The following is a 27560-nucleotide window of genomic DNA, read 5'->3' as shown; positions in this document are numbered from 1 at the left end:
CTGCATTCATGAGCGCTGAACTGTGGCGAGCCCTGCTACAAAAGGGGATTGCCACCAGCCGTACCATGAGCTACAACCCACAGGGTAATGGGTAGGTTGAAAGGGCTAGTGCTCCAGTCCGGAAGACTGTTAATCTTACTTTAAACACACGTAGTTATCCTGTAACCTGGTGGCAGGAGGAGCTGCCTGAGGCGCTACATTCAATTCGGTCTTTATTGTGTACTGCAACAAATCAAACACCTCATGAACGTATGTTTGCCTTTCCTAGGAAATCAGGAACTGTGATGGACTGGCCAGCCTGTTAATCTGAGCCTGGAACCGTGCTGCTGAAGAGCCATGTTCGGGCGCGTAAAGCAGACCCCCTAGTCCAACCAGTTCAGCTACTGCATACTAACCCCAACTACACTCATGTTAAATTCCCAGATGGGAGTACTGGCACTGTAACCCTAAGAGATCTGGCCTCAGCTGGTTTTCCCCTTCCTCGCACCGCTACTCAGAGGGAGCCTGAGAATTTGGACTCAACCCGTCCCCCCCCCCCCACCCCAGCCTGTGACCCCTAGTAAGCTTTCAGATGGCCATGCTGAGGCTCCACTTCCTCACGTTGTCGATTCTGGAGCGGGTCCAGAAGCCAGTCCATCCCACACGACAGACCCAGGACCTGTATCGGTTCCCAACGTTGCAAAGGAGCCACCTGTTTTGAGACGAAGCAACAGAATTCGTAAACAACCTGATAGGCTGACATATTCATAAAACATCCCATTATATTTTGATTGCTTGCTAGATACTGGTGTATTTTGGCTCTTAGGGTATCTAAATACCAAACCTGGTATCCATGTATCGCTTGCTTCAGTCTTTCCTAGCAGCTGTCATTTTGATTTTAACCCTTCTTCTGCTGGAGGTAGTCTGTGATGAATGTCTGCCAAGCTACCTGTCTCCTCTCTGGCGAGCCTTGCTGTACTAACATTGGCTGTGCATTATCTCTACTGTTAAGGACACTCCCCTTGGATATTACTGAAAATGCATGTATTGTCTTTCATTATTGTACCATGACTTTCTGCTTATAAAAGCCATGATTAATGTTTGACCACATCGTCTTTGTCTACTTCATTAACTGACACTTCAGAAATTATACATTCCTACTTGATAAATGGATCCAGATACTCTTATTATTGTAAGTTAAAATGAAAAACCCCAAGGTTTAAAGTGTAAATGATAAAACTGGAATTACTGGATATTTCAATAAAAACAGGAAAGTCTGTAAACTCCCAACAAGTCAGTATGTGTCCAACCTGCTGACTATTTCCAACATTTTCTGTTGTTATTATTTTTAATATTTGTTCTGCGAACAATTGTTTGTCAAAAGCAGGAATTAAATTCTCTTTATTGTTTCGGGATAGGAAGAGTTTAATGCTTTTTTTCAGAAGGAATTTAAGGGTTGGCACAACATTGAGGGCTGAAGGGCCTGTACTTTGGTGGAGTGTTCTATGTTTCTGCTGTGATTTAAGAGTAAATATTAACCAAGGACCCCCAGAAGAACGTGCCCTTTACTTTGGTTAATGCCCTGGGATCTTTCTCATCAACATGAGATGAAAGATGGGAGTCCTGGTTTTGTGGCTGAATCCAAATCAATAGTGTTCTTCGTAAAGATGCACCAAGAATCTGTGGTTTGCCTTTCATCAAATACAAGTCAAAAGCCTCAGCCTTGAGTGTATTGTCTATAGGTGTGAGATCTGAATGTCTCTGGGGATTGACCCTGTTCCTTGTGTTCAGTTGCAATGCCATCAGCAACCCTCAAACCAATGTTCATTGGGCCAATCCTGTAAGGTGTTGTGCCTTGCTTTTTCCAGATACTTTTGTTCTGTTAACTGCCGTGGTTCACATGATGAAGATAATGCTTTGCAGTGGATTTGAAATTAGTCATTAAGTGTTAACTGTGATTTTTACCTGCAAGACCACATGCTCGTTCTTTGTAAAATATTTTTATTGAGTTAAATATATAAGCATGCATACAGAAATCTGAAAACCACGTAACAATTCATTCACTTACGAGTAAGGACACGTGAAAAGAAAACAAAGTAAATGAAACTACATTGAAGATGACTTGTTAATCTCCAAAACAATTACACTCCAACTCCAATCATCCAAAATAGATTCTCTGAAATCCTCATTTATCCAAAATTTAAAGAAAATTCAGATAAATGAGGATAACTGAAGCAAATCATGAATCTTCATTTATCTGAAATATTTTTCAGAGCCAAACTGACCTCACAGGTTGAAAAAAAAATTAATTCCATATGAAATTAGAACATCATTTGTTCTCGTTTCAGGTAAATCCCTCCCCTCCCTTTTTACATTTCTTCTTTACCTTCCCCTATTAACTTTTCTCTCCAATTGTCCCATCAAACTGCCGTCATCCAGGAAAGCGGCCTCTCGGCAGCAGCCGGTCACAGCCCTTTCAGATAATCAGAGTTGTATTGTAATAAGAAATAATCTATATAGTAAACCCATTTATTGAAATAAATTGTACAAAACATAAAAAAAGAGAAAAAGCACAAAACTCGAAAAATTAAATCTAAAAAAGACATCTAATCTAACCCTTCTCTCTAATCAAGGTTACCTTGGAGACAGAGTAGGATGGGGATTTTTGTTTAAGTTTTTGGAAAAATTTAAATTTGGGCCACTCTTTATTGGTTGGGTGAAGGCCTTATATAAAAATCCATTGGCTAGAGTTGGGACGAATGTACAAGTATCTTCTTCGTTTATCTTATCTAGATCAGCTAGACAGGGGTGTCCTTTGTCTTTCTTAGTTGTATCCAGCACAACAGTGTTTTAAAATGAATGTTTCCCCCCCGTATTCAGTATTTTATTCAATCGATTCCATGTAGGAATTTTAGAAAGTTATTTAAGGATTTACATGCGCTGGTAAGATCTTTTTTATGGAAAGGTAAATTGGCGAGAGTGTCTCCACAAAAATTGACTTGGAGTTTTATAATTCCCACATTTTCAGAATTATAATGAGGCGGCACAATTAAAGTTTATTAATTGAATGGTTGAATCCCAACAATCTTGAAGTTGGGCTAAAATTCAAAGGGCTTAGATTCATGAACACAGAATGAATCAGTTTATTTATCAATAGAATCCTCAACTTTTCCAAAATTATAATTTACTGGTGTTAAAACATTTGATGGAATTATGGTAAAGGACAAATGTTGCTGTTGGTACTGAAGGTTGAATTTCGGCTAAATTATAATAAGCTCTCTTTCTTTTTCAATAAATAATGTATTCCTGAAAATTTGGGAAAAGAAAGGAATTATATTGGTCAGAGGTTGTTATGGTGAGTTGTTATATTTTGTTTCATTTCAAAGACTGAAGGACAAATATGGAATTCCTTCAAATATATTGTTTACTTACTATCAGGTCCATGCTTTGTTACTGGATAATTTTGGACACAGTTTGAGACTACCTAGAAGGACTAGATATGAATGTTTAATTATTGAAGGAGGGGAAAAGGGATTGATTACAGAAATGTATGCTTTATTACAAAATAAGATGCCTCAATCAGATATTTATAAAGCGAGAAGTAAGAGGGAGGAGGATTTGTCTGTTTCAATTCCTCAGGATGGTTGGATGACAATATGTGAGGACAGTGTGACTAAACTAGTAAACATAAGATATAGATTCATTGATTATAATTTTATTATTCAACTTTACTTATCTCCTGAGAAGTTGAGGAGATATGGATTTATCTCTTTGGATATGTCTTTTCAATGTGGGAAAGAGATAGGGTCTGTTATACATTCAGTATGGTTATGTGAGAAGGTGAAACACTTTTGGAATGGGACTAGGGATTTTTTGCAGCAGTTGTTTAAATTTAAGCTTTCATTAGACCTGTTAGTATTTTATTGGGACATATTAAAAAAATGGAGTTTGAAAATAAATTTCAAATTGCATTTATTCGGTTGGCATCGGCAGTCGCGATAAAATGTATAGCTATAACCTGGAAGGACGAAATTGAACTAAGTATTCAGACATAGCACATGGAAAGGCAATCATGTATTCCATTGGAAAAGGTAACTTACAATTTACATCATCGGTATAAATTTTATGTTAATGTGCAGGGACCCTATATGAAATGTATGGGTCTAAATATGCAATGGTTGATTGGTGACATCGAATACGGCCATGGTGGTTTGTTTTTTTTTTGTTTGGGGTGGTAGGGGATGGAAGGGAGCTAAGGGAGGGGATATTTTCGGGCAAAAATTTTGTATGTTTATATCATGTATTTTATTGTGTATTTGGATTTTAAATAAAGTATAAAAACAAAGGTTACTTTGTAGATCATGTGCTAATAGTTGTTGTCATTGTCGTTCAATAATAACTGATTCTTTCCTGCTTCAAAAATGTATTTCTGTGAAATCTCCACGCAGCGGCTTCTCTGTATATTTCTGGCACAACCTGATCCAATGCACCAATTCATAAGGTGGTGTCTTAAGGCTGAGATGACCACAAAATGCTTGTGATTGTTGTTTACTTTCAAGCAGATTTTTGAAAGTAGGCTTGGCCAAGGGTTGTTCTCAGATATATAAATGTGCAGTGTTTACAGAGTTTTCAAGGTGGCTTGGGAGGAATTACTACAGCAGCTTGCACACACATATTTTAAAACCCAGAATTTTAGCAGGACTTTTGCATCGTGCTTTTTGCAGAGGAGCGATATCCAGCTTGCCCAGGAGATCATGTGACTTTTGCAGGCAGAGTCAGAACAGCTTTCCTCTCAGAAAGGGAGGGAGTGAGAGAGAAGGAATCATAGAAATGAGTTCCAGCGGGACAAGCTGCCAAACTTTGGAAGGCTGCCTGATTAAAGGAGAAGATTGGCAGTCTGAAAGGTGTCCTGAATGAAAGAGGATCACTTGGAGAACCCTGAAGGGGGAAAGTTTTGTCAGCAAGACTGATTGAGAAGGAATCAGTTGTGAATGTCCTGGAAAAGGAATCTCTCTCTGAAAACCAGCAAGAACCCTCCTGAGTGGTAACCATTTGCCTGTTAAACTCCAAAGCCTGGTGAACTTTGTTAATGCTAACTTCTGCGCACAGAATTGCCTGCAACCAGTGGGATTGGATTGTGATCCAAAGAACTTTTCTCATCTTAAATACACATTACACACACCTGCCCATAGTAATAGACAATAATAATAGACAATAGACAATAGAGGGGGGATTAAGTGGGTTAGGTAGGTGAAATAATAAGTTAAAGTCTAATTCTGTTTGCTTGTTCAAATATAATTCTAAACTACTTATGTTGAAATAACCCTGTACTGAGGTGCATATCTATTGCAGCTGGTTTTTGGGGTCCTCTGGACTTTGTAACATTTTATGGGGGCTCATCCTTGAGGATTTGAACATTGCAGTTTTATAAATGGGAGAACCCTAATTTTGAGCTGCAGAGACAACAATATGAGGCAGTCCAAGCTGAAAAACAAAGAGAAGAGGCTAAAAAGCAAAGAGAAGAGGCTGAAAAACAGAGGAAATATGAGGAAATTGAAAGGGACCGACAGTTTCAATTAGAGAAGTTAAAAATGGGGATGGAGGGAAGTAAGGGGATTGAGGCTGTAACTCCTGGGGAGAGGGTTTTGGCGAGTAGAGAGGTAAATCTAGTGCCTCCTTTAGATGAGGGAGATATAGATACATATTTTCAGCTTTTGGAAAAGGTCGCTGAGAGCTGAAGATGGCTGAAAGAAAAGTGGCCTCTAATGCGTCAAGGTGAATTGAAGGGAAAAGCACAAATGGCATCCTGTAGCTGGACTGCAGAGCAAGTGGCAGATTATGATACTGTTAAACAAGCAGTTCTGAAAGCTTATGAGTTGGTCCCGGAAGCTTATGGACAAAAGTTTAGGAGTTTGATGAAAACATGGAATCAACTTTATCTGGAATTTGCTCTGAAGAAATCTGTATGTTTTGACCGTTGGTGCACCTCAAAAGAAATAAACAATGATTTTGCCAGATTGGGAGAATTAATATTAATAGAGGAAATTAAAATGTGTGTCCCAGAGGTGATAAAATTACACCTGGTTGAGAGAGAGGTGGGTACGTGGCAACAGGTGGCTAGATTCGCAGGCGAATTTGCTCTGATTCACAAAAATACATTCCAGAATAATAGGCATTTTCAGAGAGCTAATGTGGAACAGATTAAAAAAACCTGTTCATAAGGTTAGTATGGAGCAGGATAGTCGGCCTGGAATAAAGTCTGGAGAAAATGTTAAGAAAAAAGATGTAGGAAAGGTTGGAAAGGACAGAACTTCTGCATTTGTATGCCATTTTTGAAAGAAAGGTGGTCATGTGATTGCGAATTGTCTAGTCTTGAAAAAGAAAACAGAAAAACAGGTTTTAGCAGAAGGATGTATTCAAACAGTGGAATTTAAGGAGAACTGAGGTGCCAAATATGGTAAGGAGGTCATAGATGTTTTCAAGCCTTTTGTGTCAGAGCGCTTTGTCTCAATAAAGGAGGGAGAACCACAGGTTCCAGTTAAAATTCTTTGAGAGACTGGGGCAGCTCAGTCATTGTTGTTAGAAAGTGTTTTAACTATGGATCAAAGGACAGTCACAGGGGAGACAACTTTGATTAAATGAGTTGGAGGTGAGGTAGAGCCAATATCACTTCACAAGGATGTGCTAAATTCAGAATTAGTCAAAGGACGTGTGGTAGTTGGAGTCATTCTCAAGTTACCCATGGAAGGTGTTTGGTTTTGGTGGGGTGTGATTTGGCAGAGGAGAAAGTTGAGTCAGTTTTAAGATTGACAAATTGACCTAGAAAGGATGTGGTTAGAGAGGATGGTGAGATATATCCTGCATGTGCAGTAACCAGGTCTGTGACTAAGAAAATGATGACAGCTGAAGAAGATCCAGTTATAGAGATTTGCCCAGTGCTTCTGAAGTATTTTTAAAAGAGCATGGTCATTGTGAGAGTAAGGATTTCTCCCTGTCAAGGAAAGAGTTAATTCAAGAAACAGAAAATAGTTGCAGATCTTGTTAGCTTAAGGGAGAAAGCAGTAACTGAACAGGAGATTAAAGAAATGGCTTGTGGATATTACTTAAATGGTGAAGCGTTGATGAGAAAATGAAGACCTCTTGATATTCCTGCTAATGAGGAGTGGGGAGTGATTCATCAGGTGATTGTTCCTAGAAATTACCGGAAGGAAATATTAGATCTAGCCCACAGTACAACTTTGGGTGGTAATCTTGGTGTAAAAAACACATGAATAAAATTGAAACAATTTTCCTGGCCTGGTTTGTGGAAGGATGTTGTAAATTGGTGCTGGACATGTCATGTTTGTCAAGTTGTGGGGAAACCTAACCAGGGTCCTCCAGTGGCTCCATTACAACCTATTCCGGTTGTTGGAGAACCTTTCACCAATGTTATTGTGGATTTTGTAGGTTCTCTGTTGAAATCAGTACTTAATAACAATTATGTTTGTAGCGTTGAGATTTCCAGAGGCTATACCACTGAGAAATATTAAAGGCAAAATGGTGGTAAAGGCTCTGGAAAGATTTTTCACAGTGTTTGGACGACCGAAAGAGATCCAGAGTGATCAAGGACTTTATGTCTGGGTTGTTTCAACAGTTAGTTGATGAGTTGGTAATAAAACAGATCACTTCATCTGTGGATCATCCTGAAACTCAGGGAGCTTTGGAAAGATTTCATTTAAATATATGATGAGAGTTTACTGTACGGAGAATGGCAAAGACTGGGATGGAGGTATTCATTTATTGTTGTTTGCAGCAAGGGAGGCCGTGCAGGAGTCATTAGGATTCAGCCCTTTTGAAATTGTGTTTGGTCCTTTAATCTTGATAGAAGGACAGTGGGTTAATGAGGATGTACAGTTGAATTTGTGAGATTATGTTTCTAAATTAAAGGATAGGTAACAAAAGTGTGGACTTTGGCTCAAGAGAATTTAGAAATGGCTCAGGGCAAAATTAAATCAAAACTGAATGATGTTCACAATGTTGTTAACACTCCAGGCAGAAGGAATAAAACTCAGGTTTGTCACATCAATATGTTGAAACCTTATTACGAGAATACGGGTTGTGGAGAACAATCTGTATCAGAGGTCTTGGCTGTTGACAGAGTGGAGGAAGTGGTAGATCATAAGATTATGGAAACAGGATCTGGTGGGGATGACCTTAAAGAAACCATGGTTCCTCTGCAGCTGTCTAACTCAGCCATTTTGGAAAATTTGCAAGACAAGTTAGGCCATCTTAAGTTCCAAGAGCAGATGCAGTTGAAAGAATGACTTTTGTATGACACAAATTTGTTCCCTAATGTTTCAAAAAAGACATCAGTGATTCACCATGATGTAGATGTAGGAGAAGCAAATCCCATCAAACAGCCCCCATATAGAATAAACATTCAGAAGAGTAAATCATGGATCAGGAGGGGGAATATATGATGATGGATGACTTTATTAGACCTTCACACTCAGATTGGAGTTGTCCTTATATTCTGGTACAAAATCCCGATGGAACTAAAATGATAGAATGAGAAGAAGACAAAATTAACTGACCCAGCATGTAAATGTGGATGACACAATTTTCTTGTCTATTTTTATGGTGTGATGACATTGTTTCATGGGTTTATTGTATTGTATTTATTGAATGTTTAGTGGGTTGGAAAGGGGTTGAGAAGGAGGGAGGGAAGGGAGGGTGGAAAAATGGGAGAAAAATGACACTGTGTATATTTGAGAGGGAAATGTTTGTGTGTTTTTTGGTTAAAATGGTTCATAGTGTGAAAAATAAAAAAAATTAAAAAAAAAATGGCAAGAGAAGGCCGATGAGCTGTGTTTGTGGCTAGAGAGCGTAGAAAAAGAGAGAAGAATGGTTCAGCTGGAAGCCATCTCTAATCCAGAAATCTTGCAGCAAGAACTTAAAAATATCACAGTAAATTAAAATTGTTATTTCATAAATCACTGTGTAATGTTGCTCATTCTAATTTACGAGTAGAAGCATGAAGGCTTTGAAATAATGTTAATGTGCACATCCAATAACAGTGGATAAGGGCACATGAGAGGTTTGTAAGTTTGACACCTGAAATCGGAAATTGAGCTCCCTTCATTCCACCTTGATCACCTTTTCATGGGAGCCTGATGAAGAACCAACAATCAATTTGCTTCCAGATGGTGGGGGCAATATTGGAAACTGCAGCCAAAAAGCCAAACAGTTCTGTTCTCATTGGGTGTATATTTTCAGTCTGGGTTTTCTCATGTTGCCTGTATCCGTTTAATGGGGACCAGGTGATGAAGGATATTGTGGCAGAATTTTGGATTACCTCCAGGATTATCAAATCAAAGCAAGGAAATGATTAATGGAATCACCAGGTTCAGAGACGATAACACCATAGATGGAGGGTTCAGGAACAGGAGAAGGGAGTTGGGATTTGGAGCTCATTTGGAGGTAAGATTTGTTTGCAAGGTTGCAGAGATTGATTTATTCAAAGAAGTATTCGAACCCGAAAACCTTACAATATTACAGAACAGAAATAGGCCCCTTTGGCCCTTCTAGTCTGTTCTGAACCCTTTTTCTGCCTAGCCCCACTGACGCACCCAGTCCATAGCCCTCCATACCTCTCCCATCCATGTACCGGTTCAAATTCTTTTCAAATTTAAAATTGAGCCCACAGTCACCACTTCAGCTGACAGCTTGTTCCACATTCCCTCCACTCTCTGTGTAAAGAAGTTCTCCCTCATGTTCCCCCTAAATTTATCCCCTCTGCTCTATTGTAATCCTCAGTGTCCTACTGTTTACCATGTATGTCCTTTCTTGGCTTGTCCTTCCAAAATGCAACACCTCACACTTATCTGCATTAAATTCTATCTTCCATTTTTCAGCCCATTTTTCGAGCTGGTCCAGATCCCTCTGCAAGCTTTGAAAACCTTCTTTGCTGTCCCCAACACCTCCCATCTTAGTGTCATCTGCAAACTTGCTGACCCAATTTACCCCATTATCATCCAGATAGCCTTCCTGGTTTCTTGCTTGAGGATTTTTCTTGCATTTTCCATCTTCTAAAATATTTCTTGCAGTTGATTGGATTTCAAATGTTGAATCATTTTTACCTAGCACGTCATAAATAGGCTATCATTTCATAAACTTCTCATTTGCTCTCTGATGTCTGTACCTGTTGCCCACCCCTCTTCTTCCAAACCAGATTCCTAAGCCTGCTAATCTTGGCTTTCATCTTGAAAGGAAAATGCAAAGTCGCTACTCTCCAATTTCACCCTTGTAGCTCTTCCACTGACCTCACACATACTTTTCCCAGTCCACACCTTCTCGATCCTTCCTCATTTCCTCAAAATTGGCCTTTCTCCAATTTAGAATCTCAACCCGAGGCTCAGACCTATCCTTCTCCATCATTAACGAAACAAATGGCATCATGATCACTGTAGTTGATGTTTTAGGAATTGAAATTTACATTAGAAAGACAAATCATTCTTTCCCGTTTTGCTTTATATATTTGGAGAGCATTTCTGCTCATGCAGTCAGAGAAAAGGCAGACAATTTATTGCAGTAAATGGCTTGGGATTGATGGTCATGGAGAAAAGCTGTGGGCCATTAAGTGCTCAAGTGGGAATAGGAGTTGCGAATGGGTAAGATTGCTGAGGGAGAATATATATTTACCGATCAATGATGGAGAGAGGGGACACCTGGAGTAAAAGTAGATGGGTAGAAAAACGATAATGCAGAATAACCTTCTGCATCCAAATCTATGTCCATTAGTGGTGAAAAGCCAAATGAGTTCTTCAGCATTATTTTACCAATGCTGATGTGAATCTAAGCTTCAAGTATGCCAGCTATCATAACATTTTTAAACATATTCTTGTGATCTTGATGGTTTGCAAGGGGACTTCAGGGCCGGCCAAGAGATGTAGACAAGATAAAGATGATGAGCTCAACAGCATCAGAAAATGTACAAAGATCAGGCATATTAAATACGTAATGAGTAATGATCAATATAAAGTTTGATCTGGTTGTTTGAGAAAATCCCAATATCCTGTGGTGCTTGAAAATGTTCGCCTCCTCTCCCCAAAGCAGGCCAGAGAGTTGTCGGTATTTATGATAATTTTAGAGAATCTTCTTCACAATCTGTTTATCTCCTTGACACCAAGACAATATCAAAATTAACCAAGGCATTGGCGAAACCAAGATCTAGAGAAATAAATCTTAATTTTATTGTGGATGAGTCATTGTGTCATTTTGAAATCACAGGTTCTTCAAGAAGAAATTTCTGAACATGAAGATGCTGTCAAAAAGTTACAAGAATCAGCAAAATGCCTGCTGTCCTTGAGCAATGACCTTGTTCCAAATGTACTTCAGCTTCGGAAGACCACAGGTACCATTTCAACATTTGCTGCTTACATTGAAAGGTGCTTCTCTAATTACAACAAATCAAAGTGATGCTTCCTGCTGGTAAATTAGACATTTTCAATATATGCAAATTACCAGTGGGGATCCACCAACCTCTTTGAACCATTCTAAAATATTTCTTGCAGTTGATTGGATTTCAAATGTTGAATCATCTTTACCTAGCACGTCATAAATAGGCTATCATTTCATAAACTGCTCTGAAAACTCTAAAATAAATGGAATGATCATTGACTAAAGAACTGTGTACACTCAAATAAATGTTTGAAAAAAATGCAGCATTTAAGAAAGTTCAATAGAACTTTCTCCACTGAATTGTGGTGAGTGATTCAGACTTGTATGCCAGAATCGCAATAGTATTGCAAAATGTGTGTTTATTGAATGAAATGTCTGCTAGAGTGGTGCATCTTAGAAGTGTTGGGCCTTAGAAAATTGTTGCACATGAGGCACTGAATTAAGAACCATATTTGGAGCGATGGAAATGAAAATGGCGGCAAATGGGAATTCTTGGAATGAATTCTTTGAAAGTGATGTACTGCCATTAATTTAATCAAGCAGCCAGGCTCCAGTCGTGCCAGACTTGTCCATTGCTCATCAAATGAAGAGGAGATCGATTGGAAACCAGACAACTTCCAATCATAGAAACAAGACTGGAAATGGGAACCAAATGTTAAAATATGCCAGCAGTACAGTGAAGTCACGAGCTGCATCGAAATGTTAATAATGCAGATGCTCTATCAGCTCATTTAGTTTCTACATTTCTGTTTTCTTTCCTAAATTTCAGAATTTCTATTTCTTTTGAAGGGTGCGTTTGTCCTGTTGATCAGTTATTAATAGAAATAGAGGGTATGTAGAAATGGTAGAGGGTAAGCATCAGGCATTTGCCAAGTGTGAACATCGGGCAAACATGCAGCCAAGGAAGTGTTTAGACCTGTGATGGCTCAAAGTCTCCCATTGAGAGGGGATTTCTCATGCTGTGCTGGGAGGGCACTGAAGATCCATGCATCTGAGCACCCGAAGGGTTGGAGACAGTTCTGGTGAGAACCTCTCTGTTCATCTCTCTTCTCTGTTCTTTGTTGTTCCTGCTCCTCCCCGGCCCCAGCTCACCCACTTCACCTGCTCCTCTCGATGAGGAAAAGGCCTTGAAGTCAACATGTTTTCAACAAAGAGTTGCACAACTGTCCCTCTCTTTCTCTCTCCATTTCCTTGTGCAAATGTCCCTTCCTTTCCACTGTTCCTCATTTCACTCATCCGCTATTTCATGTTGATTCCCTCCAAATTTTTTCATTCCTTGCTCACCCTTTTTCTCCTACTTTTCCCTCGTCATCTTCTGTTCTGCCTTGCTTTAAATATAACTAAACCCACAGTTCGCCTTTCTCCAAAACAAAAAATGTGTTTGTTTTGATGAAAACACCAGAACCTTGTGGTAAATCTTTAGACACTTTTAAATGTATGTGTAATAGAACCTTGTGTTCCTTTTAGCTACCATTGAACAGAGATTCCAGCATTTGCGTCAGGGAGCATCAGAGCAGAAGAGGAAGTTGGAATGGACAAATGTCCAAGAGGAAACCTCGAAGGTTTACTTTTACCTGGCACTTCTCACATCTGCGATTTTGGAAATGTTTTATTTCTGGATTGAAGAAGCAGGGTCATTGATGTTGTTGAGAAACATGGCTCTTTTGCACATATCACAGGTCCTTTATAACAATGCAAGAATGACCAGATGATGTTGATTGCAAGATAAATATAGGCCGGGACAATTACAGTCCGAATAAAGTCCATCTCAGCCCCTCTAGTCCACACCGATTTAAGTGAGCTCCTCTAGTCCCACTTTCCCGCTCCCTGTCCATAACCCTCCAATCCCTTCACATTCATGCACCTATCCAACTTGTTCTTAAATGACTCGAGAAGTTACATCCTGGACTCTGGCACCAGGGAGGCAAACCACCATCCTGTTTCCTTAATCGTATGCACAGAATCCCCGATCTGTCCTCCTGACCATCGAATCCCCTATAGCTATCGCGCTCCTCTTCCTTTCCCTACCCTTTTGGGCAACAGAGGCTGACCTTGTGTCAGAGATACAGCCACTGATTCCTTCCCCAGCCTGAATGCCCCCCCCCCCAACAGTACTCAAGGAGGAGTACCAATTGTTGAGGGCTTCAGTCACAGGTGTCCCCTCCTGTATCTGTCTCTTCCCTTTTCCCTCTCCTAACTGTGACCCACTAATCCTCCTCCTTTGGCCCTGCTGAGACCACCAGGCTATAGCTCCTATCTATAACGGCCTCATGCTCGCTGACCAGAGTGAAGTCATCGAGCTGCAGCGCCAGTTCCCTAACATGGTCCCTGAGACCCTGCAGCTCAGTATACTTAGTGCAGACGTGGATGTCCGGGAGGCTAGAAGACTCCAGGACCTCCCACATCTGACACTGAGAAGAGCAAACTGCTTTCACACACATCCCTTCTCTCTCCCCCTCACCTTAGAAAAAGAAAATAACAAAAAGATAATATGTGGCAAATATACAGTCTTAGCTTAATCCAGAGATGCTCGACCTTGGCCTCTGCTCGCCGAAGCCTCTCGAGCCAAAGCCTTGAAGCCCCACTCTTTCACCAAGACACTCGCGCGCTCCTCGCTGGCTGCTCCTTTTCATTACCCTCCTTTTATTGGCCCTTGACCAATCACTCTCACCTCGCTCCTCCTCTGAACACTGCCCGAACTCTGGTCACCGCCTCCTCCGACTTGCTGCTTGAACCGACTCGGCCCGAGGCCCAGTAAAGAACAGAATTTATTGTACGATAGAATCTTGTATGTTCTTTAACAAACCACTCATGCAATTTGATTTTACTACTTCCCCAAGGTGCCATTTAGAAAAGCACAGAATCTTGTGGATGGTGATTCTCTTCACCATCTGAAACAAGCAAATGGGTTATTATTATTCAAGCTCCTTCCTCTCATGTTAGAAGTTTGAAAAAGATCAAAGCTGCTCCATAGTTTTATGCATCCACAAGTGTATAAAAAATGGGTTGTGCCAAATCAATGGCAATTATCCATGTTTGCTGCATCCAGGCATAATCGAAGATTGGAGCACGACAGCAATGCCATGTCAACTGTGGTAGATTAACGACCACCCCAGGCTGAGTTTTAGTAAAGTCCCCTAACCTTGCCTCCCTGCCCCACTCTTTGCTGAATCGAATAAAGTGACATTAAGTCATGTTAAATAAAATATTAGGGGTCTCCAAATTGGTCGATATTGACCCCTGGTGGAGGTGGGGGGTGGTCAATGGGATGATCCAAGGGGGTGAAAAATCCTAGGGGGTCAAAAAGGCATCAATAAACTTTGAGGTGTGTATTCAGTTTTGGGTTTGAAAGAATTTTGAGGTCCCTGCCCCTGCTTCTGCCGGGAGCCTGAAGTTTCCACTCCTGCCTGGGTGCTCGATGACCCGGTTCCTGCCAGCCCCCCCCCTTCTTCTGGGCCCCTGGGATTAAGCCTACTCAGCCTAATGGCTCATTGGCCACTGCATATCAAGTTTGACTCTTTAACAAAATACTTCATCTGTAAAATCATGCACCTGTGTCGGTTTTGTAATGTCCCCATGGGACCCTGTGTCTGTGCTGAACGATTGTACTTTCTATTGGTTGGCCCATGCCCTGTTCTGTCTCCCTGTTGGTTATTTTGATCTTGTGATGATGAATGGCGGACAGACGTCTGGTGGTGAGGGGAAAGGGGAAACAGAGAAATCTGTTTGTGGCATAGTGGCCCATCAAATCTATGCCTGCTGTCAAAATACTTCCTTCAGCCACATTCCCCAACTAGCCCCCTTAACCCTACTCTCTCAGAGCACCCTGTGGCTGTATTCCTCAACAAGTATTCTGTTTTAGATACTGGGGGAGGGTGCTGGGGGGAGTGTGGTAACAAACTGCCAGGTATAAATCGAGGTGGCCATTACGCTGGCACAGTGGGTCCCCCCCTCCCCCACCATTGGCTCAGAAGGGAGGAGTGGGGAGCGGAAGAGATAGATGGTGATTGGGGACTTGTTGGTTAGAGAAGTGGATAGGAGGTTCTGTAAATAAGATGGAGTCTCCTAGATGGAATGTCATCTCCTAGGTGCCATGGTCAGGGATGATTCAGATCAAGTTCATAGTGTTCTGAAGGGGGAGGGCAAGCAGCTGGATGTTATGGTCCACATGGGGACCAATGACATCGATGGGAGTAGTGATGAGATCCACAGGAGGGAATACAGGTACAGAATCCTTTCTTCAGACATCCAAAATCCAGAAAGCTCCAAAATCTGGCAATTTTTTTCTGGTGCTGGTACAGTGGAGAGAGTGGGAGAGAAAGAGATGGCAGCGTGACTTGTGTGGGAAGGGGGGAGAGAGATGTCAGTGTGACGGGTGGGTGAGGAGAGAGAGAGAGACGGCAGCATAACTTGGATGGGCTGGGGGGAGATGGCAGCATGTCTCGGGTAGATTGGAGAATGGTAAATGTAGTCCCCTTTCTTAAAAAAGGTAGTAGGGAGAATCCTCAGAATTTTAGACTGGTGAGTCTTACCTTATTAGCGTGTAAACTAATGGAAGGGATTCTTAAGGTTGGGATCTATGAACATCTGGAGAAATACAGTCTACTCAAGGATAGTCAGCATGTCTTTGTGAAGGTAAGCTTGGGCCTCACAAATCTAATGGAGTCTTTTGAGGAGGTTAGAAAATAAATTAATGAGGGTAGGGTGCTAGATGTGGTGGCATTTAGCAAGGCATTTGAGAAGGTCGGCCATGAGAAACGCCTGCAGAAAGTCATGAGTCATGGGATAGGTGAAAAATTACCTCATGATATAAAAGCTGTCATGTAGGAAGAAAGCAGAGAGTAGTAGTGGAAGGAAAAGATTCTGCCTGGAGGTTGGGGACCAGTGGAGGGGCTGCAGGGATCTGTTCTGGGACCTCTGCTCTTTGCGATTTTCATAAATGACCTGCATGAAGAGGTGGATGGATAGGTCAGTAAGTTTGCGGATGATACGGAGGTTGGATTGGAGGAGTTGTGGATGGAGATGAAGGCTGTTGAAAGTTATAAAATGATGAAGATGGGATGCAGAGTTAGGCAGAAAAGTGGCAGGTGGATTTCAATCCAGATCAGTGGATACATTTTGGAAGGACAAACCAGAATGGTGAGTCTAGTTAATGGTCGGTTACTTCAGAGTGTGGATGAACAGAGAAACCTTGATTTTGCAAATCTACACATCTCTCAAGGTTTCCACACAGTTTGATAGGAGAGTTAAGAAGGCCTATGGTGTGCTGAGATTCCTTATTAGGGGGTTTGAATTCTGGAGTTGACAGGTCATGTTGCAACTCTACATATCTTTGGTATGACTCACTTGGAGTATGAGGTTCAGTTCTTGTCACCTCATTCTAGGAAGGATGTGGAAGCTATGGAGAGGGGGCGGAGGAGTTTGACCAGGATGCTGCCTGGATTGGGAAACAAGTCTTATGAGCCAAGGTTCATAGAGCTGGGACTTTTCTCTTTGCAGTGCAGAAGGATGAGAGGAGACGTGATAGAGGTCAAGAAGATTATGAGAATGACTTGCCAGGGATGGTGGTGGAAGCTGAAACATTGGGAACATTTAAACAGAGGGTTATGGGGTAGGGAGGGTTTCGTACTTTTTTTTAGGAAGGAATGTTTGGGTCTGCACAACATCGAGGGCTGTCGGGCTCTGAACTGTGCTGTAGTGTTCTATGGTCTATGTATGTTCTAACACCTCAATCACCTACCTGCCACCAACATCAGGGTAATATACAGTAATCTAATCCCCTTCCATCCAACATGGGCATTTTCCCCTTTGTGACTCAAGACTTACTGAACCCTCTGCCAGCACGAACAGGCTCTCATCCATTTTGGCAAAACCCACACTATTTAATGCAAATTTAGACATTGTTGCATCTACTTTCAAATCTCGATTTAAAAAAAAAATCAATGAGTCCAACACTGATTCCTCGAGGAATACAGTATTTCCCATCCTTTCATCCATAAAACCACTATCTGAAGCCACCTCTCGAGCATGCAAGTCAACAGTCATCCAAAGATATTGTTTGCAGTCTAATATACTTCCCTCAGCAAAAAAAATTCAATCCAAACCTCTTCAATCAAGGCAACTTCCTGGTAACCTCTTCTGAACACTCCACAATGCGTTGACATCATATAACCACATAAACCATATAACCACTTACAACACAGAACAGGCCTGTTCGGCCCTACTAGTCCATGCTGTAACAAATCCCCACCCTCCTAGTCCCACTGACCAGCACCCGGTCCATACCCCTCCAGTCCTCTCCTCTCCATGTCACTATCCAGTCTTTCCTTAAATGTAACCAATGATCCCGCCTCGACCACGTCTGCCAGAAGCTCATTCCACATCCTTACCACCCTTTGTGTAAAGAAATTTCCCCTCATGTTCCCCTTATAATTTTCCCTCTTCAATCTTAAACCATGCCGTCTAGTTTGAATCTCCCCCACTCTTAATTGAAAAAGCCTATCCACATTTACTCTGTCTGTCCCTTTTAAAATCTTAAACACCTCTATCAAGTTCCCCCCTCAATCTTCTACGCTCCAGAGAAAAAAGCCCCAGTCTGCACAACCTTTCCCTGCAACTCAAACCTTGAAATCCTGTCAACATTCTTGTGAACCTTCTTTGCACTCTCTCTATTTTGTTTATATCTTTCCTATAATTTGGTGACCAAAACTGTACACAGTACTCCAAATTTGGCCTCACCAATGCCTTGTACAATTTCATCATAACCTCCCTACTCTTGAATTCAATACTCCGATTTATGAAGGCCAACATTCCAAATGCCTTCTTCACCACACCATCTACCTGAGAATCAGCCTTGAGGGTACTATTTACCACAACTCCTAAATCCCTTTGTTGCTCTGCACATCTTAATAGCCTATCATTTAATGCATGTGACCTATTTAGATTTGCCTTTCCAAAATGTAACACCTCACACTTATCTGTATTAAATTCCATCAGCCATTTCTCAGCCCACACTTCCAGCCTTCCTAAATCACCTTTTAATCTACGGTAATTTTCCTCACTGTCCACAACACCACCAATCTTGGTATCATCCGCAAACTTGCTTATCCAATTCTCCACCCCTACTTCCAGATCGTTAATATATATAATAAACAATAGTGGACCCAGGACCGATCCATGAGGAACTCCACTAGTCACCGGCCTCCAATTGGACAAACAATTTTCTACCACTTCTCTCTGACACCTCCCATCCAACCATTGCTAAATCCATTTCACTACCTCCTTATTTAAACCTAGTGCCTCCACCTTTTTTCCTCACCTCCTGTGGGGAACTTTGTCAAAAGCTTTACTAAAGTCTAAATAGACAACATCCACAGCTTTCCCTTCATCAACCTTTTTTGTAACCCCCCTCAAAAAACTCAATCAGGTTTGTCAAGCATGATCTACCCGTGACAAAACCATGCTGATTACTCCCTATCAATCCCTGTACCTCCAAATATTTGTAAATACCATCCCTCATATCTTTCCTATAATCTTTTAAATGAACAAAACTTCATGCTTCAAAACGATCTATAATATTAAGTATTCCTTTAATTTCCAATCTTTTAAGTAAGGATTATATAATGAAAAGGGAATTAATTTATTCTGATATAATGGAGATCTTATCAAAACTATCCCTTTCGAACCAGGAATTAAATTGTGATTGCATCAAATGTTCATTATATGTCATAAAATATATAATTTAAATTCTTGTAACATTAACCGATTCCATTTATAAATAAAATGATTAATATTGTTTTCCAAAATTTGATCCATCGCTATCTTTGCCCACCTAGGAGATAGTTCAATATCAAATAACCAATGAATAAACTTCATCTGTGGCACCTCATAATAATTATAAAAACAAGGAAATTGCAAACCACCCAATTCATAACACCAAGTCAATTTTTGTAAAGAAACTGTTGATAATTTACCTTTCCATAAGAATAACTTGACATCTTATTTATTTCCAATATTTTGGAGCTACGCAAGGAATATATTGTAAAAGGAATTGTACTCGAGGATAAATGTTCATCTTTATACAGTTCTGTGATAGTACAGATCTATCACCAATGTACATAGTGTATATAGTTACTGTATCTAGACTGTGCTTACAGCGATTGGCTGAGAGCTAAGCCACACCTATTGTCTGGGCCTTAAAGTGTTGTGTCCCTAGCCAGGTCGGATCATTCCGGACTGGTCGGCCACCTGTGAAGAGCTCCGGTCTTTTGCTAATAAAAGCCTTGGATTGGATCAACAAGTCTTTGGTTCTTTCGACGAGCTCTACAATTTTATTAGCAAAAATAATTTTTTTAAAGGGATGGAGCGTTTAACTCGGCCAGAAAAACTTGATATCGACCCATAGTCAGCTACAGCCTTCAAAGCCTTTAACTTCTGGCTGCTGAACTTTGAAAACTTCCTGAGACTCATTGAGGTGGAGGAGGATAACCAGCGTCTAACAGCATTGCTGTCTATGGTGTCCTTGAGAGTCTACGAGAACATCCAGGACGAGACCACTTACACCGCAGCCATAAAGGTACTGAAAGGACTGTATGATCAACCGGTGAACAGAGTTCATGCCCGGCTTGTGCTTGCGTCGAGGAAGCAACAGCCCGGTGAGTCCAGCAGGGCATATTTACAAGTATTAAAGGCATTGGGCAAGGACTGTAACTGTGTGGACAAAACTGCTGCCGAGATCACAAATGACCTCGTCCGGGATGCCTATGTGGCTGGGCTCAGATCAAATGAAGTGAGGCTGCGCTTGCTCGAACAAGGGGTAGAAAAACTAGAGGACATGGCCCGGATTGCAATCACAATGGAGGATGCAGCCTTAAAGTCCACCGAGCTCTCTAGGGACTGGACCCCTCGTTCTGATGTGAGTAGAGTGCCCTTCTACCCTACCACCCCAAGAGAAACTGACGGCCTGTCGGCTGCTGCTACACTGCCCCGTGCGAACCCGAAATGTTATTTCTGCGGGAGGGACAAGCACAGCAGGTCCCAGTGCCCAGCAAGAAAAGCCAGGTGCCAGAAGTGCCTTAAAAAGGGCCACTTTGCTGCAGTCTGTAGGTCTAAAATGGCCGCCAGCAAACACAGTGCCTCGTGTGAAGCCCAATTGCTGCTATCCCATTCAAACTCTTCTTCCCCAGAGCTCTCGTCCAATGAGAGCGAGGGCTCCCCTGCACGGCAACGCCTGACGTCACGGAGACACCGAACCCGGAAGGGGCAACCCACCCTCGCAACCATGGTGATGGCCCGCCTCTCACCCCCGTGCGGAACACTCGACATTACCGCCGCTGCTGCCGCCGCCACAGACACCCCAGGGGCCGACGCTACCGCCGCTGCTGCCGCCGCCACAGCCGCCCCCGCGGCCAACCAGGTGCTCACCCTAGCGTCCATCGCTGACGACCGCCAGGGCCCGACCTCCGCGACCAACGACCTACCCACCGCCAATCACGAGCAACTACAAACCCCACTACTTACCATTCACCCGCCAACGCCGCCACAACAGCACTTCCGGGAGGTCCTCCAACCTGCTCCTCGAGCGTTGACTACGTCATCCCGTTGCGTGACGTCATCCCATTGCGTGACGTCATCGCGCAAAACTCCCCTGTCAACTGCTTCAATAACATTAAACCAGCAATGCTCTCATCCCCTCACCAGAGCAATGGAACTGATTAAAGTGCATGGACACTACACCAATTGCTTATTTGACTCTGGGTCAACTGACAGTTTTATCCAGCCAGATCTGGCCCTCCATTGGGGACTTGACATTATCCCCACTACCCAGAGGATCTCATTAGCGACGAGGTCGCACTCGACTGGGATAAAGGGGTATTGCATCGCCACGCTGGAAGTACAGGGCGTGACGGACACCCACTTCAAATTATTCGTCCTTCCCCAATTGTGCGCCCCAGTGTTGCTGGGATTAGACTTCCAGTGTCAGTTCCAAACGGTGTCCCTACACTTTGGGGGACCCCACACCCCCCTCTCGGTCTGCCATCGCCCCACTCCCGAAGCACCCGAGCAACCCGCCCCCGTGCCCCGGGACCAATCCTGCGGCCTTTCCACACTCCGGATTGCCCCGCCAGCTCTCTTCGCAAACCTCACTCCTGGCTGGAAGCCTGTGGCCACCAAAAGTCGGCAATATAGTTACGAAAACAGGCAATTCATTAGGAGTGAGGTGCGTAGATTGCTGGATGAGGGCATCATCGAACCCAGTTCAAGCCCCTGGAGAGCCCAGGTGGTGGTTGTCAAGAATGGGGAAAAACTACGGATGGCGGTCGACTATAGCCAGACCATTAACCGCTTCACGCTCCTGGATGCGTACCCCCTGCCACGCATCACGGATGTGGTGAACCAGATCGCCCAGTACCGCATTTTCTCCACTATTGACCTACGTTCGGCCTACCACCAGCTCCCGATCCGCTGCGAGGACCGACCATTCACGGCCTTTGAAGCGAATGGGCGGCTATATCAATTTCTCAGGGTACCATTCGGGGTCACGAATGGTGTCGCGGTCTTCCAGTGGGAAATGGACAGGATGGTGGACCAGAACGGGCTAACCGCGACCTTCCCGTATCTGGACAATATCACCATCTGCGGCCACGACGTGCAGGACCACGACGCCAACCTAGACAAATTTCTTCAAACTGCCCGTCAGCTAAACCTGACTTACAATTTGGACAAGTGTGTCTTCCGGACCACACGACTCGCTATTCTAGGTTGTGTGGTGGAGAACGGGATAGTCATGCCAGATCCTGACCGCATGCGTCCCCTAATGGACTTACCCCCCCCCCCCCCCCCACATACCCAGAAAGCTCTCAAACGTTGCCTGGGCCTTTTCTCGTATTACGCCAAATGGGTTCCAAACTACGCCGACAAGGCGCGTCCTCTTATCAAGACCACCTCTTTTCCCCTCTCGACCGAAGCCACAGCGGCTTTCGATCGAAACAAATCTGACATCGCTGCTGCGACGCTGCACGCGATCGATGAGTCTGTCCCGTTTCAAGTCGAGAGCGATGCATCCGACTTCGCCCTGGCAGCCACCTTGAACCAGGCCAGTCGGCCTGTAGCCTTCTTCTCCAGAACCCTCCAGGGTCCGGAGAGTAGACACTCCTCGATCGAGAAGGAGGTCCAGGCCATAGTTGAAGCGGTGCGTCGTTGGAGACATTACCTCGCTGGGAGGCGCTTTACACTGTTGACTGATCAACGCGCAGTCTCCTTCATGTTGAGCAACACCCAGTGTGGTAAGATAAAAAACGACAAAATCGGCAGATGGAGAATCGAACTCTCCACCTTTAATTATGACATCCTGTACCGGCCTGGTAAGCTCAACGACCCGCCTGATGCGCTCTCCAGGGGGACGTGCGCCAGCATACAGATGGACAGACTACGGAAACTCCATGAGGCGCTCTGTCATCCAGGGGTCACTAGGTTTGCTCACTTTGTCAAGGCGCGCAACTTACCCTACACAGTCGAGGAGATCTGCTCCATGACCCGAGCCTGTTCGGTGTGCGCTGAATGCAAGCCGCACTTCTTCCGTCCGGATAACTCCCACGTTATCAAAGCCACCCGCCCCTTCGAGCGTCTTAGCGTAGACTTTAAGGGGCCCCTACCATCGACCAACCGTAATACCTACATCCTTACGGCCATCGACGAGTACTCCCGCTTCCCATTCGCTGTGGCCTGCCCAGACACCACTGCCACCTCAGTGATACAGGCCCTTCACAGTATTTTCACCATCTTCGGGTACCCCAATTCCATCCACAGTGATAGGGAGTCCTCATTCATGAGTGCAGAGCTGCAACAGTACCTTCTGGAGTGTGATATTGCTTCAAGCAGGACCACGAGCTATAACCCACGCGGTAATGGCCAGGTCGAGAGGGAGAATGCCACCATATGGAGAGCGGTTACACTGGCTCTCCAGTCTAAAGGTCTCCCCACCTCTCACTGGCAGGAGGTTCTCACTAGTGCCTTACACTCCATCCGCTCCCTCCTATGTACTGTAACAAATGCCACCCCCCACGAAAGGATGTTCCTTTTCCCGAGGAAATCCGAATCGGAAACCACTGTACCGGCATGGCTCACCGTCCCTGGCCCCGTCCTTTTGCGACGCCACGTCCGGCACTCAAAGAACGACCCCTTGGTCGACCGATTGACTCTACTCCACGCGAACCCACATTACGCATACGTGGAGTTCCCAGACGGGCGGGAGGACACTGTTTCGGTGCGGGACCTAGCTCAGGATGCGGTAGACCCAGCAAACCCCCCAACTCCTTATTCTCCAGGCCCCGTGCCGCAACAGAAGGACCAACAGCACCCCAATGACCCGGGCCACCCTGCTGACAAAACGACTGGGGAATTGAGCGACGGAGCAGTCGCATCCGACGAGCCCGCTGGCGACACCACTCCAGCGACCCCAATCCCGGCACCACGGCGGTCACGCCGGATGGTCAGACCCCCTGACCGCTACAGTCCTTGACCTACCCCTTCCTTTCATTCTCTCCCTCGTTTTTGTTTTTTTTCCCAGGGTCAATTCTCCAAGAAGGGGTGAATGTGATAGTACAGATCTATCACCAATGTACATAGTGTATATAGTTACTGTATCTAGACTGTGCTTACAGCGATTGGCTGAGAGCTAAGCCACACCTATTGTCTGGGCCTTAAAGGGTTGTGTCCCTAGCCAGGTCGGATCATTCCGGACTGGTCGGCCACCTGTGAAGAGCTCCGGTCTTTTGCTAATAAAAGCCTTGGTTTGGATCAACAAGTCTTTGGGTCTTTCGACGAGCTCTACAAGTTCACTCTTCCCATTAATGTCAATGGTAAATCTTTCCACTCATCTAAATCAATTTTAACCTTATTTAATGAAGGTACATAATTCAAATTAAATAATTTGTGATCTTTTTTATTTACAACTACTCCTAAATATTTAATTTTATTTGACCATCTAAATTTAGTAATTTGTCTACAATCCATATAATTTTCTTCCGCTATTGATAAAATCTCACTCTTTTCCCAAATAATTTTAAATCCTGATAATTTACCATACTTATTCAACAACTCCTGTAATGATTTTAGTGAAGTTTTTGGATTAGTTAAATACACCAAAATGACATCCGCAAATAAGCTAATTTTATATTCATTTTCTCTCAAGTGATTTCCCCTAATACTATAATGTTGTCGAAACTAAAGGCTCTTTCACCAAAGCAAACAAAGCAGGTGAAAGAGGACCACCCTGTTGTACAACAAAATAAATTAAAAAAATTTTGAAAGCTGATCACTTGTCACCACCCTTGCCGTAGGTCCTGCATATAAAGTCCTAACCCAATGCCTAAAAAAGGACCAAGATTAATTTTTTCCAATACTTTAATCAAAAACTTCCACTCAACTTGATCAAATGCCTTCTCAGCACCAAAAGATACAACAATTGGTTGATTATCTTGTTGTTTTGCAGCATTAATTAATGAAATCAATTTAACTATATCATCTGCTGAATATCTCTTTTTTTGGCTTGGCTTCGCGGACGAAGATTTATGGAGGGGGTAAAAAGTCCACGTCAGCTGCAGGCTCGTTTGTGGCTGACAAGTCTGATGCAGGACAGGCAGACATGATTGCAGCGGTTGCAAGGGAAAATTGGTTGGTTGGGGTTGGGTGTTGGGTTTTTCCTCCTTTGCCTTTTGTCAGTGAGGTGGGCTCTGCGGTCTTCTTCAAAGGAGGTTGCTGCCCGCCAAACTGTGAGGCGCCAAGATGCACGGTTTGAGGCGTTATCAGCCCACTGGCGGTGGTCAATGTGGCAGGCACCAAGAGATTTCTTTAGGCAGTCCTTGTACCTTTTCTTTGGTGCACCTCTGTCACGGTGGCCAGTGGAGAGCTCGCCATATAACACGATCTTGGGAAGGCGATGGTCCTCCATTCTGGAGACGTGACCCATCCAGCGCAGCTGGATCTTCAGCAGCGTGGATTCGATGCTGTCGACCTCTGCCATCTCGAGTACTTCGACGTTAGGGGTGTAAGCGCTCCAATGGATGTTGAGGATGGAGCGGAGACAACGCTGGTGGAAGCGTTCTAGGAGCCGTAGGTGGTGCCGGTAGAGGACCCATGATTCGGAGCCGAACAGGAGTGTGGGTATGACAACGGCTCTGTATACGCTTATCTTTGTGAGGTTTTTCAGTTGGTTGTTTTTCCAGACTCTTTTGTCTAGTCTTCCAAAGGCGCTATTTGCCTTGGCGAGTCTGTTGTCTATCTCTTTGTTGATCCTTGCATCTGATGAAATGGTGCAGCCGAGATAGGTAAACTGGTTGACCGTTTTGAGTTTTGTGTGCCCGATGGAGATGTGGGGGGGCTGGTAGTCATGGTGGGGAGCTGGCTGATGGAGGACCTCAGTTTTCTTCAGGCTGACTTCCAGGCCAAACATTTTGGCAGTTTCCGCAAAGCAGGACGTCAAGCGCTGAAGAGCTGGCTCTGAATGGGCAACTAAAGCGGCATCATCTGCAAAGAGTAGTTCACGGACAAGTTTCTCTTGTGTCTTAGTGTGAGCTTGCAGGCGCCTCAGATTGAAGAGACTGCCATCCGTGCGGTACTGGATGTAAACAGCGTCTTCATTGTTGGGGTCTTTCATGGCTTGGTTCAGCATCATGCTGAAGAAGATTGAAAAGAGGGTTGGTGCGAGAACACAGCCTTGCTTCACGCCATTGTTAATGGAGAAGGGTTCAGAGAGCTCATTGCTGTATCTGACCCGACCTTGTTGGTTTTCGTGCAGTTGGATAATCATGTTGAGGAACTTTGGGGGACATCCGATGCGCTCTAGTATTTGCCAAAGCCCTTTCCTGCTGAATATCTACCTTTAACAAAACCTACCTGATTGATATATACCAATTTTGGCAAATAATTTGTTAACCTATTAGCTAAAATTTTCACCACCAATTTATAATCAACATTTAATAATGATATTGGTCTGTAAGGCAACACTTTTAAAGGGTCCCTATAATATTTAGGTGTAACTGTAATCAATGCTTTTGAGAAAGATTTTGGAAATACATCCATTTCAGTTGCTTGTTATATAATGGAAATAATAAATCATTAAATTCTTTATAACACTCCACCGTAAATCCATCCTATCTAGGAGATTTCCCATTAGGGATTAATTGCAAAGCGTCTTTCAATTCTAATTCAGTAAATAAAATATCTTTACTTCAACTTCATTCAACACTGGCAAATTGAAACTAGATAAAAAATAAATTAATTTGATCTGTTTCTTGATCACCCTCTGGTGTATATAAATTTTCATAAAATGTAAAAAATTCATCATTAATATCTTCTCATTTATAAGTAATTTCTCCATTAATTGTCCTTGATACTTGCTCAGTTTTAAGTTGCCATGCCAAAAGCTTATGCACTCTTTCTCCCAATTCATAATAACATTGTTTAGACCACAAAATCATTTTCTCATATTTATGTTTGTAAATTATTATCACATAATTTCACTTTAGATAATTTTATCTTATTATCCTCTGTACAATTTTTTTGTAATTTATTTTCTCCAAGCATTTAATTTCCTTTATGAAATTTAAACTTTCTAATAAATACTGTTTTTTTTTAATCATTATTGTAAAGCTAATAATTTGTCCCCTCAAATTTGCTTTTAAAGCATCCCAGAAAATAAATTTACTTTGAACTGATTTTTCATTCATTTGTAAATAAAAAAAATAATTTGATCTCTCATATACTTCATGAAATCTGGTCTCTTCAATGACATTTCATGAAATCTCCATGGAGAAGTTGTCTCAGTTAATTCAGTACCTACACATTTAACCAATAATAACTAATGATATGACAAGAATCTACTTTTATATTCTGCAATATTAAATTGACCTTGTGAATGAGCAGAAATCAAAACTAAATCTATTTGATAGAGGAATTATGCCGAGTTGAATAAAATGAAGAATCTTTCTCAGTTGGGTTTAGTTTCCTCCAGTTTTCCAATAAATTTAAATCCTTCATCATCTCCAACATCTTTTTGCCATTTTAGTTCTTTGAACTATTCTTGGAGATTTGTCCAACAAGGGATCCAAACAAGAGTGAAAATTTCCTCCTACCAAAACATT

At 42.8% G+C, this 27560-nt stretch overlaps 1 protein-coding gene across 2 annotated transcripts in view; it reads left to right on the top strand.

The window, feature by feature from the left end:
- The window catches only part of LOC138750107 (glycogen synthase kinase-3 beta-like), a 397322-nt gene that overhangs the window by 26845 nt on the left and 342917 nt on the right, over positions 1-27560 (top strand). Inside the window, exon 2 of one of the 2 annotated variants that reach the window (XR_011349071.1) lies at positions 11248-11627. The exons of the other annotated variant lie outside the window; for it this stretch is intronic. The gene's annotated coding sequence lies outside the window, so the exon portion shown is untranslated. Of the gene's footprint in view, positions 1-11247; positions 11628-27560 lie in introns of those variants that run through there. 2 annotated transcript variants of the gene reach the window in all.

Source organism: Narcine bancroftii (genome assembly GCF_036971445.1).
Source record: "Narcine bancroftii isolate sNarBan1 chromosome 5 unlocalized genomic scaffold, sNarBan1.hap1 SUPER_5_unloc_1, whole genome shotgun sequence".
Classification (NCBI taxonomy): domain Eukaryota; kingdom Metazoa; phylum Chordata; class Chondrichthyes; order Torpediniformes; family Narcinidae; genus Narcine; species Narcine bancroftii.
This window is presented reverse-complemented; position numbering and strand designations above follow the sequence as displayed.